This window comes from Vombatus ursinus, unplaced genomic scaffold, assembly GCF_900497805.2.
Source record: "Vombatus ursinus unplaced genomic scaffold, bare-nosed wombat genome assembly UNPS02014807.1, whole genome shotgun sequence".
Lineage (NCBI taxonomy): Eukaryota > Metazoa > Chordata > Mammalia > Diprotodontia > Vombatidae > Vombatus > Vombatus ursinus.
The window spans coordinates 47,778,860-47,792,038 of NW_020954585.1; the positions used below are offsets into that span (position 1 = coordinate 47,778,860).

The 13,179-nt window shown below is 35.7% G+C and overlaps 1 pseudogene; it reads left to right on the forward strand.

Annotated features, from left to right (window-relative positions):
* LOC114052176 overlaps positions 1-13,179 on the forward strand; it is an 83,514-nt pseudogene that overhangs the window by 57,736 nt on the left and 12,599 nt on the right.

Here is a 13,179-nt window from a genome sequence, read left to right on the forward strand (position 1 = left end):
GTATGAGGTAACAGCTCTAGGAATCTGAGAAGCTGCAGGAGACCCTGTTTGCTTAAGCTTCATTTCTGCCATCTTTCCTCGGAAACTGAAGCACCCACTTTTAGAGTTGTTCTCTTGACTTTTTAATTAACAATGTAAGTGTAAAGGACAACATGGTGAGATCTTGCCCTCTGAGACTGAACACGTTGATTAAGCTATTGACAACTGATGACTCAACTTTTGCTCCTTTTTACTTTGTCTTTTCATAGTCTGAACTCTCTATAGTCTAACTTCCAAATTTATCATTCATGTAAGCCTCTTTTAAAAAATAATCCCCCAAATTGCTAATTATCTTTTTACATTTATGAAAACAACTAAAACTCTTAACCTCTTGTTTTATCACTTCTCAAAATTGTATTTGAATTTGTGCCCAAGTTGTATTTTTCTTTGAGGCTTTGCTTGTACATTTTTTTCCTAGCTACTTTCTTCTGTATTTGTCTTTTGAGTGTCTCTGTCCTCATAATAGCTTTTTATTATGGGATTCTTTACATTTGTTTGTTCATTTTTTCAACTTCCTGACTTCGGACTTTATGTTAGGTCTAGTTTCTACACACTTCTGGAGGAAATACCTGGGTTGGTTCTATTGCAGCTTCTTTGGGTTTTTGGTTGTTTTGTTATTGCAGGCTCTAAAGATGATCTCATGCTGGACTTTTAAGCTTTTGATGCTCTTATTAGTCTTATCCAGAGCAAGGTTTGATCAGTTCTTTCCCCTTCTACATTGACCAAGTGAGGTCTGAGCTTTGCAAGTTCCTGACCTATATTTGGGTCTAAGTATCAATAGACTGCTATTGCACTGAGACACTATCATTCAGTGGGAAAACTCTCCTGGTTCAGAGCGATGGAACTGTAGTCTTCCTTCCTGGTCGGAGATTCCTTTCACTATTATTCCTCAGTTGCCTCTGGTTTGATCCAAAAGCTAGAGCTGAAGACAAACTCTTTTCCTGGATCTGAAGCACATTGTTGTGCTTACTTCTGAACTTCTCCCTTGCTTGATAGGGTCTGTGATTCATACTGACATCTGAGTCCTGGTCCTTTCCATAGTTGCCACTGCATCTGTGACCAAGGAAGGCATAGAAAGTGATAAACTGCCAGTTGGCACTTGTTCCTATACCCTATATGTATTCCCAGTATTTGTTTAGAACCTTTTATTTTCCTTGCACAAAGTCTTTTGCTGCTGAAATGCTGCATAGGGCTAATTTCTGGCTAGTATCTAAAGACTTTTACACGTCTCCTATGCCAGCCTTGTCAGGTTGTTTTTTTTTTTTTTTCCTTCTTGGATTCCCTAATAATTAACCAGTGTGGTCCATTTTCTAGACTAGTTTTGAGATGGGGAGGAACTCTCTGTGCTTCTTGTTTCTTTTCCATATGAACTCCATCTCTATTCCTGCTCTCTTAATTTTCAAATCAATGACTTCTTGTGGATTTTAATCCTTGTTGACCCCATTGCATCATCTGACACTGTTGACCACTTTCTCTTTCTGGATACTCTCTATTCTCTGTGTTTTCTGATTCTGCTCTGTTTTGGTCCTCCTCCTCTCTGTCTGACCATGCTTTCTTAACTGCTTTTGTTGAATGGCCATTTATGGAACACCTACTAATTGTGGCTTGGTCTGTCAAGAATAATTTATTGTTATTTAATTTATTAGAAAAAAAATGAAAAAGATACTGCCTTCAAAATAACTCTAGACAGTATAAAATACTTGGGAGTACACCTGCGAAAATAAACCCAGGAACTATATAAACAAAATTACAAAAAAAATATACAAATAAGATCAGATTTAAGTAATTGGAAAAATATTCATTGTTCATGGGTAACAGAGCCAATGCAACAAAAGTGACAATTTTACCTAAATTAATTTATATATTCATTGCCATCCCAATTAAATTACTAAAAATATTTTACTGAATTAGAAAAAAATAACAAAATTCATTTGGAAGAACATAAACTGAAGAATATCAAAGGAACTAATGAAAAAATGTAAAGGAAACAAGTTTAGCAGATCTTAAACTATATTAGAAGGTAGTACTTGCCAAAACTATCTCTCACTCATTCTTAAATAGAAAGTAGATCGATGGAACAGAGTAGACCTAAATTTTACAGCTACAAATAAATTGAATAACCTTGTATTTGACAAATGTAAAAATTCAAGGTTTTGGGATAAGAATTCATTATTTGGTAAAACTTGTAGGGAAAACTGGAAAGTGGTATGACAGAAACTGGGCTCAGATCAATATTTTAAACTGTTTATCAAGATAAGGTCAGAATGAATACACAACTTAAATATAAAGAGATATATCACAAGAACATTTCAAAAACTTGGAACATATCTCTTATCAGATTTATGGATAGGTAAACAATTTATGAATAAACAAGAGATAGAGAGCAAAATGAGGTGTAAAAGGATAATTTTAATTACATTAAATTAAAAAGGGTTTGTACAGATAAAGCAAATATAGCCAAGATCAGAAGAAAAGCAGAAAATTGGGAAAACATTTTTATAAACAGTTTCTCAGATGAAGGTCTTGGACCTCAAGTATATAAAGAACTTTGTCAAGTCTAGAAGAATATGAGTCATTCTCCAATTAACAACTGGTCAAAGGATATGAACAGGCAATTTTCTGATGAAGAAATCAAAATAATTTGTAGTCATATAAAAATGCTCAAAACATTATTTTTAGTATCTTTCTTAAATTGTCTTTTATTTAAGCTATCAATATTCTCAGTTTCTTCAACAGACATTTTGTTTTGAATTACCTCACCACACTAGTTATTGTACACCATTTGCCTCCAGCTTATCAATGTGCTTCTCCAAATATGATGCCAAGAACTTTGGATGCAATACTATAAATATGATCTTATCAGGGGAGGGTACATCAAGACCACCACTGCTTTCATTCTGAATAATATGCCTTTATTCTTGCATTCTAAGGGTCCATTAAGTTTCTAAATTATTATTTATTAGAAAAATGCAAATTTAAACAACTTTGAGATATCATTTCATACCTATCAGATGGGCAAAAATTATTAAAGTGTAAAGTGACAGATGTTGGAGGATATATATAAAAATTGGGACACTAATTCATTGTTAGTAGAATTGTGAACTGATCCAACCATTTTGGAATTTTGCCCAAAGAGTCATTAAACAAACAAAGGACATATGAAGGAAGGCACTGTCAGCATCCAGAGAAAAAACTGATAAATAGAAGTATGTATAGAATGATTTTACACACACACACACACACACACACACACACACACACACACACACAAACATGTGTCTAATGGTAGCCAGCTCTAGCTTGAGGGAGGGGAAGAAAAACAAAGGAAAAATAAATTTACATGATAACTTTATTATATATTTAAAAGGTATAGCAAGTTGTACATAACAGATTTGCACTTTCATGTGCAAGCATTTTTTTCTTATAGCATGTCATGGAAATGCTTGTTTTATTTCATAAATTAAAAAGAAAATAAATAAAAAGAAAAAAGAAAAAAACATGTCAATAAAGGTGGGAATAATAGTGTAGCTAATGTGAAAAAGACAGAAGAATATGAGGTCAAAGGTATGGCTGTTAGTACCTTCTCCTATGTGGCCACTTCCCACTTCTTCTGTATTTATCTTCTAGGCATTGATTTATATATGTATGTATTTAGGTATGTATACAATACCTATTTAAATATAAGTTTCTTGAGGCCAGAGTACATTTTTGCATTTTTCTCATATCTCCAGTTCCTAGAATAGTGCCTGGCACATGGTAAGCACTTGGTAAATGATATCTTATTAATTGAAAGTAGAGAGTATTCACACTATGGGAAGGAAAAATGCACCCTTGGTTAAATGAGGGAAACCTTCTCTAACAGCTTAGGAAAAGGAAGTGATAATCCCAATCAGCAGTAGTTTGCATTTTGTCCCATGAATATCCAAGCTATCATTCATCCATCCATTCATTCATTCCTTCATTCATCCACTCATTCATTTATAAAACGCTTTTTGAACTTCTAGGCAATTGATCAAAAGAATCAACATTTTTTTCTGAAAACTCTCACTTAGTAGATGCTACTGACCATTTTCACCTTTGGCCTATATGCCCTGCTGAACATTAAGCCCAGTTGGCAAACCTGGCCAGACCATATTCAAATGTAATTGCGAAATAGGTAATTAAATAAAAATAACAAAACAACATAGGTAATATTAATATTAATATATGACTTTCTAAGTTCAATATATGGCCCACAGGTATCCTTTGGAATGGTTTAGTGACCCCAGTTTCTACTGAGTATCAGACTACCAGTTCAGAGGTCCACTTCATTTCTTTATTTGGTGATGAAAGATGTGGTACCTGTTTTAAGTCATTTTTCACTTTCTCTACTCAGCATTTTTGGGGCCTACAGCATGGATGTGATCACCAGCACTTCATCTGGTGTCAATGTTGACTCCTTGAATAACAAGAATGATCATTTTATCAGAGAAATAAAAAAATTAATTTGATCTAGTTTTCTGGACCCACTCAGGCTTACAATAAGTTTTTTTTTTCTTTGCAGAAAGGAATAAATTAAAAATTCAGTGGTCTTGATATTCCTAAAGATAACTCAATAAATTGGATCATAGATTTAGAGATGGACATAAACTTAGAAGTCATGAAGTCTAATCCCTTAATTTAACAGAGGATTAAACTAATGCATATAGAGATTATAACACAATCTCAGGAATTCTGGAGACTCAATTATGTAATTGTTATATGTTAGGGAGGGAGGGCTTTTAGAGAGCAACTGACTTAAACCCTCAAGGAAATTATTTGCTGATTAGGCAGTCATAGGTACCTTTGCAATTAATCTAGAAAATCAGGGATGGGCACAGGACACCTGATTTTGGAGAGAGATTCCCTTCCCCTGTTGAACTTTTCATTGACCCCCACCAATTCAGAGATAATTGGTGATATCCAAAAGAAAATGAGTAAGCCATATTATAATTTGTAAATCTGGTATCATCTCCCCATCTACTCCAAATAATGGTGATGACATCTCTCATAAAATTCTACAGTTTCATAAGGATATCTTTCTTTTTTTTCTTTTCCTCAGCACTTTCTGTTCCTTGTTCTTTTGTTGAAAAAATTGTAGCTCTATGTCCAAAAGGAGCAATAGATTTCTTAGCAAAATCAGTAAAAAAAAAAAAAAAGGAAGAATAAAAGAATACTTCACAGAAGGTCTCTCCAATATTTAGAATAAAATTATATGTGCTTTATAAATTGTTGTATTCTTTCTCAGAGTATAGCAAACATAACTTGTGTTCCATTTTCCTTGATGTTCATCTTTGTTCACTATATTTTTATTCAATTCCACTTGTCAGATTTTTTTGAGGACTTACTGTAACCTGAACAAGTAGCTCTTCATGGCCTCTAAGCTCATTTCCAGCTCTAGCTGTATGCTACTACTATTTAATATGTGCCAGACTTAGTGATCTGTGTTTGTGGGAGTACAAAGAGAAAATAGACACAGTCCCAATTCTCAAATGTTTTACAACCACATATGTGGGATAAAACACATATTCAATACTATATTGCAAATTAACATATGATGTATAGCAGGAACCCAAGGAAGAAGAAAGTGGAAATGTACTGTGTGCTGGAAAAAGGATGGAAACCACTAATGCTGAGAAGACATTTGAGAACACAGAAATTAGCTAAGAACTTAGCACATTGATATCCCTACTTGCAGGATAGACAAATGAAGATCTGAATGATTAGGCACACTGTGGCTTCAGCTAAGTGGCAGAGTTGGAATTGTACCCAAGGCACTTCCACCAAAGACTCTGGAGGGTCAAAGAGCCTGAGCCTCGTATTGAAATTGTCCATGTGTGCTCTTGGTCCAAATTCACAACATTTTTCATTTTCCCACAAAGTTCCCACTCTGAGCCCTTTTTATGGAACAGTTATGACCCTTAATTCTTGAAGGCCAGGCCAGAAAAGTACAACTTGACACTTGCAAGTTACAAAGTCTTCAAGCACTGGCATGTTGGTTCATTGCATGGTTGCTGACCTAGCACCAATCTAGCTGAATTTGAAGATGTATGTCCATTGCTTGACAGTGAGATCAATTTCTTTGCCTATAGTGATCCTGGAAAACCAACCATGAAGTTATTGTCAGATTTTAATGAGTGGTGTCCACATTAATGATATTATAAACCACTGAAGCATTATCTTTCTGTCAGACTTAAGAGAATTCATTTCCTGAAATGCTTAATATTTTCTTTTTGGTTTTTCAGACTGTGCTTCCTTTCCGTAACACTCGACTTGTGATCGGGACTGAATCTTTTAAAGTTCAGGAATCTGATTTAAAACTCTTATTTCTTTCACTTGAGGCTCAGGCTCATTAACCCTCCAGGGTCCTTGGTAGTAGGATATAGACTCTCCTATGCTGTATCTAAGCATTCTTACCAGAACTCAGCATGAGAGAGGCAGCGTATTTCAAGGGAAGGGGAAATTGGAGTTGGGAGTCAAAAGGTCAGATTCCATTCTCAGCTTCAGCCACTTACTAGCTCAGTGACTTTGGAACAGTCATGTTACTGCTCTGAATCTCAATTGCCTTATCTGGAGAATGGAGAGAAGCATTCTTGCACTAGCAATTTCACAGGCTTGTTATGGTGGTCAAATGAAACAATGTAGATAAAATATAAACACTAGGCACTATGTCAAGGAAATCAATGTTTATAGTTACCTTCTGGACATAGGCCTTCATGGAGCTCATCAGAGATAAGTTGTAGTGGGGTACAGTCGGAAGACCACGGTCTCTGAAGTCTGAAGACTAAGGTTAGAATCCTAATTCTCTCATCTATGAGACTTTGGGAAGGTCACTTAACCTCTTCAGGCCTCAGTTTACTGAACTGAAAAGTCAGGATGCTGGACTACACAGCTCTTGAGGTCCCTTCTAGTCCCTTCTAGGTTTGTGATCTCCCTTCAAACATCTCTCCTCCATATTTGTTTGCCTTCATAAACAACGACCCTACCACAGGCATTTAACCCCTCCCCTCTGAACTATTGCTAGAACCTTGTAATGGGTCTGTCCTATTACACACTGTGCTGGGAAGAAAAGAGAATTCCCTGAAATAAAATGTCAATTTTGTCAAATCCAGAAACAGCAACTGAGGATGAGGTAGGTGTGAGGAAACAACATAAAAAATAAAGGGAAAAAAATGTTGAGCAACCCCAGTGAGTGTAAAGTAAATTTGACTGAGATTAATTTTGTCTTCTATTCCAACCTCTGTTTCATGGTTGACCTGGTTTGTTCCAAAAGACAACCCAGAAGAAGAGAAGAAAAATATCCATCTTAGCACAACTTCCTTCTACTGAGGTACAAGAGTTTTGTCACAGGCTCAAAAGGGCTCATTTTATGAGAACATTTTATAGATGCAGATCTCATGTGGACAGTTAACCTCTTTCCTGGTGATAGGTTTCAGTGGAAAATTCTTGTCATCGCATTGAATTCATTTCAGATATTTTCTAGGTATTCTGGACGGTCAGGTAGATGCATTTCCTAAATTTCTGTGATGTGACTGAATGAAATAACAATGGTATATTGACTTTGGATATTTTCCTGTCTTTATTTCAGATCTGAGTGATGAGGAAATTCTGTCCCAATCCATTATCTTTATTTCTGGTGGCTATGAAACCACCAGCTCAGTGCTTTCTTTCCTTTTTTACAACCTGGCCACTCACCCTGAGATCTAGCAGAAATTTCAGGAGATACATGCAGTTTTGCCCAACAAGGTGAGAGCAGAAGAGGAGTAGAACTCTTCACACCACCTTCCAACTTAATTCCTTTTCACCCATTTGCCTCATCTCCTAGTCAAGCTTTGTCAAAATCAACTGTGCTGACTGAGTGTTTGCCCATTATTGAGGCATGGCCAAGTTTTGAAAATGCAAAGATATGTTGAAACACTACAGATTTTCATGGAGTTCTACTTGCAGAGAAGGAAATATCTCAGGAACTAGTGCCAACCCTTGGAAAAATATTGAAAGAAGCCCACTTGCCCACTGTTCATACAGACACTTCATAGTCCTTCCTCCATTTACTGGCATTCATTTCTCATCTATTCTGATACTAAATAACTTTTCGACTTTGGGTCTCCTCTCTACTCCTCACTTACTCTCTTTCCTCTTTCTTACTTTCATGTTCTGTTTTCTTGTCCTTTGCTTGTCCTCCCCTTCCCTACTCTCCTCTCATCTCCTCTTCTCAGATTCTTATTCAACCTCTGATGTGAGTGATAACAGGGGTTATACACTCTTCCTGGTGTCAGAAGTCAAAAAGTCTTAGGAATGGATATTGGAGTTTGTCTTTACCAAGGAACCTCTTTTTGATACACCAGTATTACCTAGTATTTGAAACACCTGTCTTCATCCCTCTTGGGTCAAGTAAGATAACCACCAATATGGGAAGCACTTAAATAGTCATTTCCCTATGAAGTTAAAGGATACCCTTGAGAATGTATTGGAACAATCCACTTAAATAGTAATGAGTTACTAAGCTAGAGTGGAGGCAGTAGGAAGGAACAGGAGATAAATTCATAAAAGTGTCTCATTAGATCTCATTGACCACCTAGCAAACCAAACATGAGACCCTATAATGATGCTGAGTGATTCCCACAAATACCCTCCAAGGCTTATAATATTATCTTAGCTATATAGAAATGTCAGAAAAGGATGATGTAATCAGAGTTGTTCTTCTAAATAGATAACTGTCTATGTTATTTGTTGTGAAGGATGCTGGGAAAGCCTCTCTGCCCCCACCCCAAGTATCTCTTCTAAATTCTGTCAATAGGGATACATCTCTTTCATTCTTTTCTGTTGTGAAGTCCCTTGGAGGTATAAAATACTAAACTATTATGAAATAAGACCAGGGCATACCAACACTGATGTTGAGCTGAGAGTCAGGACTTCAGAATCTGGATAGAAGTTAGTCAGTTTTGAAACAGTAAGCAGAGATAAGAAGAAGTGGAAGCTGGGGATCAATGAAGACACAGAAGACCCCTTCTCAGATTTCAAGTGTATCTAAAGTAAATTTGACTGAGATTAATTTTGTCTTCTATTCCAACCTCTGTTTCATGGTTGACCTGGTTTGTTCCAAAAGACAACCCAGAAGAAGAGAAGAAAAATATCCATCTTAGCACAACTTCCTTCTACTGAGGTACAAGAGTTTTGTCACAGGCTCAAAAGGGCTCATTTTATGAAAACATTTTATAGATGCAGATCTCATGTGGACAGATCTCAGAATTTTTGAGCCACTTCATTATCATGGTGACGACTACAGTGATCCCCAACTTTCTATAAGTTCAATATTAAAGAATCAGTTGTAGCATTCCTCTAGAAGGTAAAACTGTAACATGTGGTGACCAGATGTACAATGGAGTTACTATAGACTCATTCTAAGACCAAGTGAGTAAAGGTAGATGTAATATGTCATCTTAGCACTTAGACCTTAGTACTTAAAACTGTTTGTTGTTTTCCCAGGAAGCGGTCACATATGATGCTTTTGTACAGATGGAGTACCTAGACATGGTGATACATGAAAATCTCAGACTGTTTCCCATAGCACTCAGGGTTGAAAGGGTTGCTAAGAAAACTGTTGAGATCAATGGACTGAGGATTTCTAAAGGCACAGTGGTGATGGCCCCATCCTTTGTCCTTCATCATGACCCAGAATATTGGCCAGAGCCAGAGGAGTTCCGCCCTGAAAGGTAAACACATTTTTTTTAAATAAGGGAAAAAGCTACTCAATGTGGTCAGTTGAGACAGTTTGGAGAGAACATTGAGCTGGGATACAGGACCAGGGTTTGAATCCTGCTTTGTATTTATCTCTTTGTTTGTTTGTTTCTATATTTATTTATTTTTAGTTTTCAACGTTTATTTCTGTAAGATTTTGAGTTGTAAATTTTCTCTCATTCCTTGCCTTTCCCTTCCCCTGGACAGCATGCTATCTGATATAGGTTCTACATATACATTCATACATTTTTTAGTGGAAAACTTTTTATTGTAGGTGGAATAGGATAGCAGGACACAGTTTAGATGATTCCAATTTTGTTGACAACATCTAAAGTATCATAGCCTCGAGCAAGTTGGACATAGGCCTTCTTCTCTCCATCAGGCTGCATCAGTGTGTTGATCTTGGTGACATAAATGTCATACAGCTTCTTTACTGCCTGCTTGATCTGATGCTTTTTGGCCTTGACATCCATAATGAAGACAAGGTGTTGTTGTCCTCAGTCTTCTTCATAGCAGACTTAGTGGTCAAGGGAAATTTAATGATGGCATAGTGATCAAGATTGTTTCTCTGAGGTACACTTTTCTGAGGGTATTTGAGCTGCCATCAAAGTCTTTGGCTGCTGGAAGGTGGGGGACATTCAGATCTTCTTCTTTTTGTGGCTATGAACACTCTTCAATGTTGTTTTCTTGGCCTTCAAAGCCTTGGACTTGACTTCTGTCTTGGGGGGCACAACTGCTTCCTTCTTTGCCTTTGGTGCCATCTTGGGGAAAAGGCCCTTTTCCCATCTTTATGATCTCTTTGAGATACACACCTAGAAGTGGTATTGCTGGGTATGCACAGTTTTATAGACCTTTGAGCATAGTTTCAAATTGCTCTCCAGAATGGTCGGATCATTTCACAACTCTGCCAACAATTCATTAGCATTCCAATTTTCCCATATCTTCTCCAACATTTATCATTTTCCTGTTTTGTCATTTTGGCCAATCTGATAAGTGTGATGTAGTACCTCAGAGTTGTTTACATTTGCATTTCTCTAATCAATAATGATTTAGAGCATTTTTTTCATATGACTATAGATAATTTTAATTTCTTCATTTGAAAACTGCCTGTGCATATCCTTTGACAATTTATCAATTGGGGAATGACTTGTACTCTTATAAAGTTGACTCAGTTCTCTCTATATTTTAGAAATGAGACCTTTATCAGAGATACTGGCTGTAAAATTATTTCCCAATTTTCTACTTCCCTCCTAATCTTGGTTGCATTGACTTTGTTTATGCAAAAACTTTTCAATTTAATGTAATCAAAAGTATCCATTTTGCATTTCATAACGTTCTCTATTTCTTCTTTTGTCATAAATTCTTTGGTTTTCTATAAATCTGACAGGTAAGCTATTCCTTGTTCTCCTAGTTTGCTTTAGTATCAGCCTTCATATCTAAATTGTGTATCCATTTTGACTTTATTTTGGTATATTGTGTAAGATTTTGTCTATGCCTAGCTTCTGCCATACTCTTCCAGTTTTCCCAGCAGTTTTTGTCAAAAAGTGAGTTCTTATCCCAGAAACTGGAGTCTTTGGGTTTATCAAACAGTAGATTAACTATAGTCATTGATTACAGTGTTTCCTGTACCTAACTTATTCCACTCATCCAACACTCTATTTCTTAGCCAGTACCAAGTAGTTTTGATGATTGCTGCTTTATAATATAATTTAAGATCGGTATGGCTAGGCCATCTTCTGTTGCATTTCTTTTCATTAATTCCCTTTATATTCCAGACCTTTTGTTCTTCCTGATGAATTTTGTTATTATTTTTTCTAGCTTTATGAAATAATTTTTGATTATTAATCAAAATTTTTTGATTAATACTTGATTAATATGGCACCAAATAAGTAAATTAATTTGGGTAGAATTGTCATTTTTATTATATTAGCTCAGCCCACCCATGAGCAATTGATATTTTTCCAATTATTTAAATCTGACTTTACTTGTGTGAAAAGTGTTTTGTAATTGTATTCATATAGTTCATGGGTTTGTCTTGGGGGGTACATTCCCAAATATTTTATAATGTCTACAGAAAATTTAAATGGAATGTATCTCTTGCTATTGTGCTTTGTTAGTAATATATAGAAATGCCAATGATTTATGTGGGTTTATTTTATATCCTGCAACTTTGCTAAAGTTGTTTTTATTTCAAGTAGTTTTTTTACTTGATTCTCTAGGATTCTCTAAGTATACCATCGTATCATCTGCAAAGAATGATAGCTTTGTTTCTTCTTTGCCTATTCTAATTCCTTTGATTTCTTTTACTTCTCTTATTGCTAAAGGTAATATTTCTAGTACAATATTGAATAACAGTGGTGATAATGGACATCCTTCTTTCACACCCAATCTTCTTGGAAATGCTTCTAGCTTGTTTCCATTACATATAATGCTTTCTGATCATTTTAGATAGATGCTACTTATCATTTTAAGAAAGACTCCATTTATTCCTATGCTCTCTAGTGTTTTTAATAGGAATGGGTGCTGTATTTTGTCAAAAGCTTTCTTATACATCTGTTGAGATAATCTTATGATTTCTGTTAGTTTTGTTGTTGATATGGTCAATTATGCTGATAGTTTTCCTAATATTGAATTAGCTCTGCATTCCTGGTATAAATCCTACCTAGTCATAGTGTATTATCCTGCTGATAATAGCCTATTGTAATCTCTTTGCTAATATTTTATTTAAATTTTTGCATCTATATTCACTAGGGAAATTGGTCCATAATTTTCTTTCTCTGTTCTGGCTCTTCCCGATTTAGGTATCAGCACCATATTGTTATCATAAAAATAATTTGACAAGACTCCTTCTTCACCTGTTTACCCAAATAGTTTATCTAATATTGGAATTAGTTATATTATTAGTTATGTTCTACGAGTATAAAAATACAGAGGGCATGTTGCTACATTCAGAGTCAGGAAGACTTGAATTCAGAGCCCACTCCTGACACCACTTAGCTATATGGCTAAGGACACTAATGATTTCATTCTACAGAGTAACTCTTCCAAACATTTTATTCCCTCCTCAAACCTTCCATTGCTCCTCCTCTTTCCACTCTCTTAGCTGAGAACCTTCCCTCATATTTTACTGAAAAAAAAAATGAGGCTATTCACAGCGCACTCATTCATTTCCCCTCTTCCTCATCTCCCATCACTCAGATGCCTTCTGCTATCAGCTCCTCTATTACACTTGTATGACATGATGAAGTAACTTTATTCCTCTACTTGTTTAAGTGATTCCATCTCTTCTAATAGATAGCCCCATCTATCTTTCCCACTCATATACTTGATTTCAATCTGTCCTTGTCTACTGACTCATTTCCTACTTCCTATAAACATGCCCTT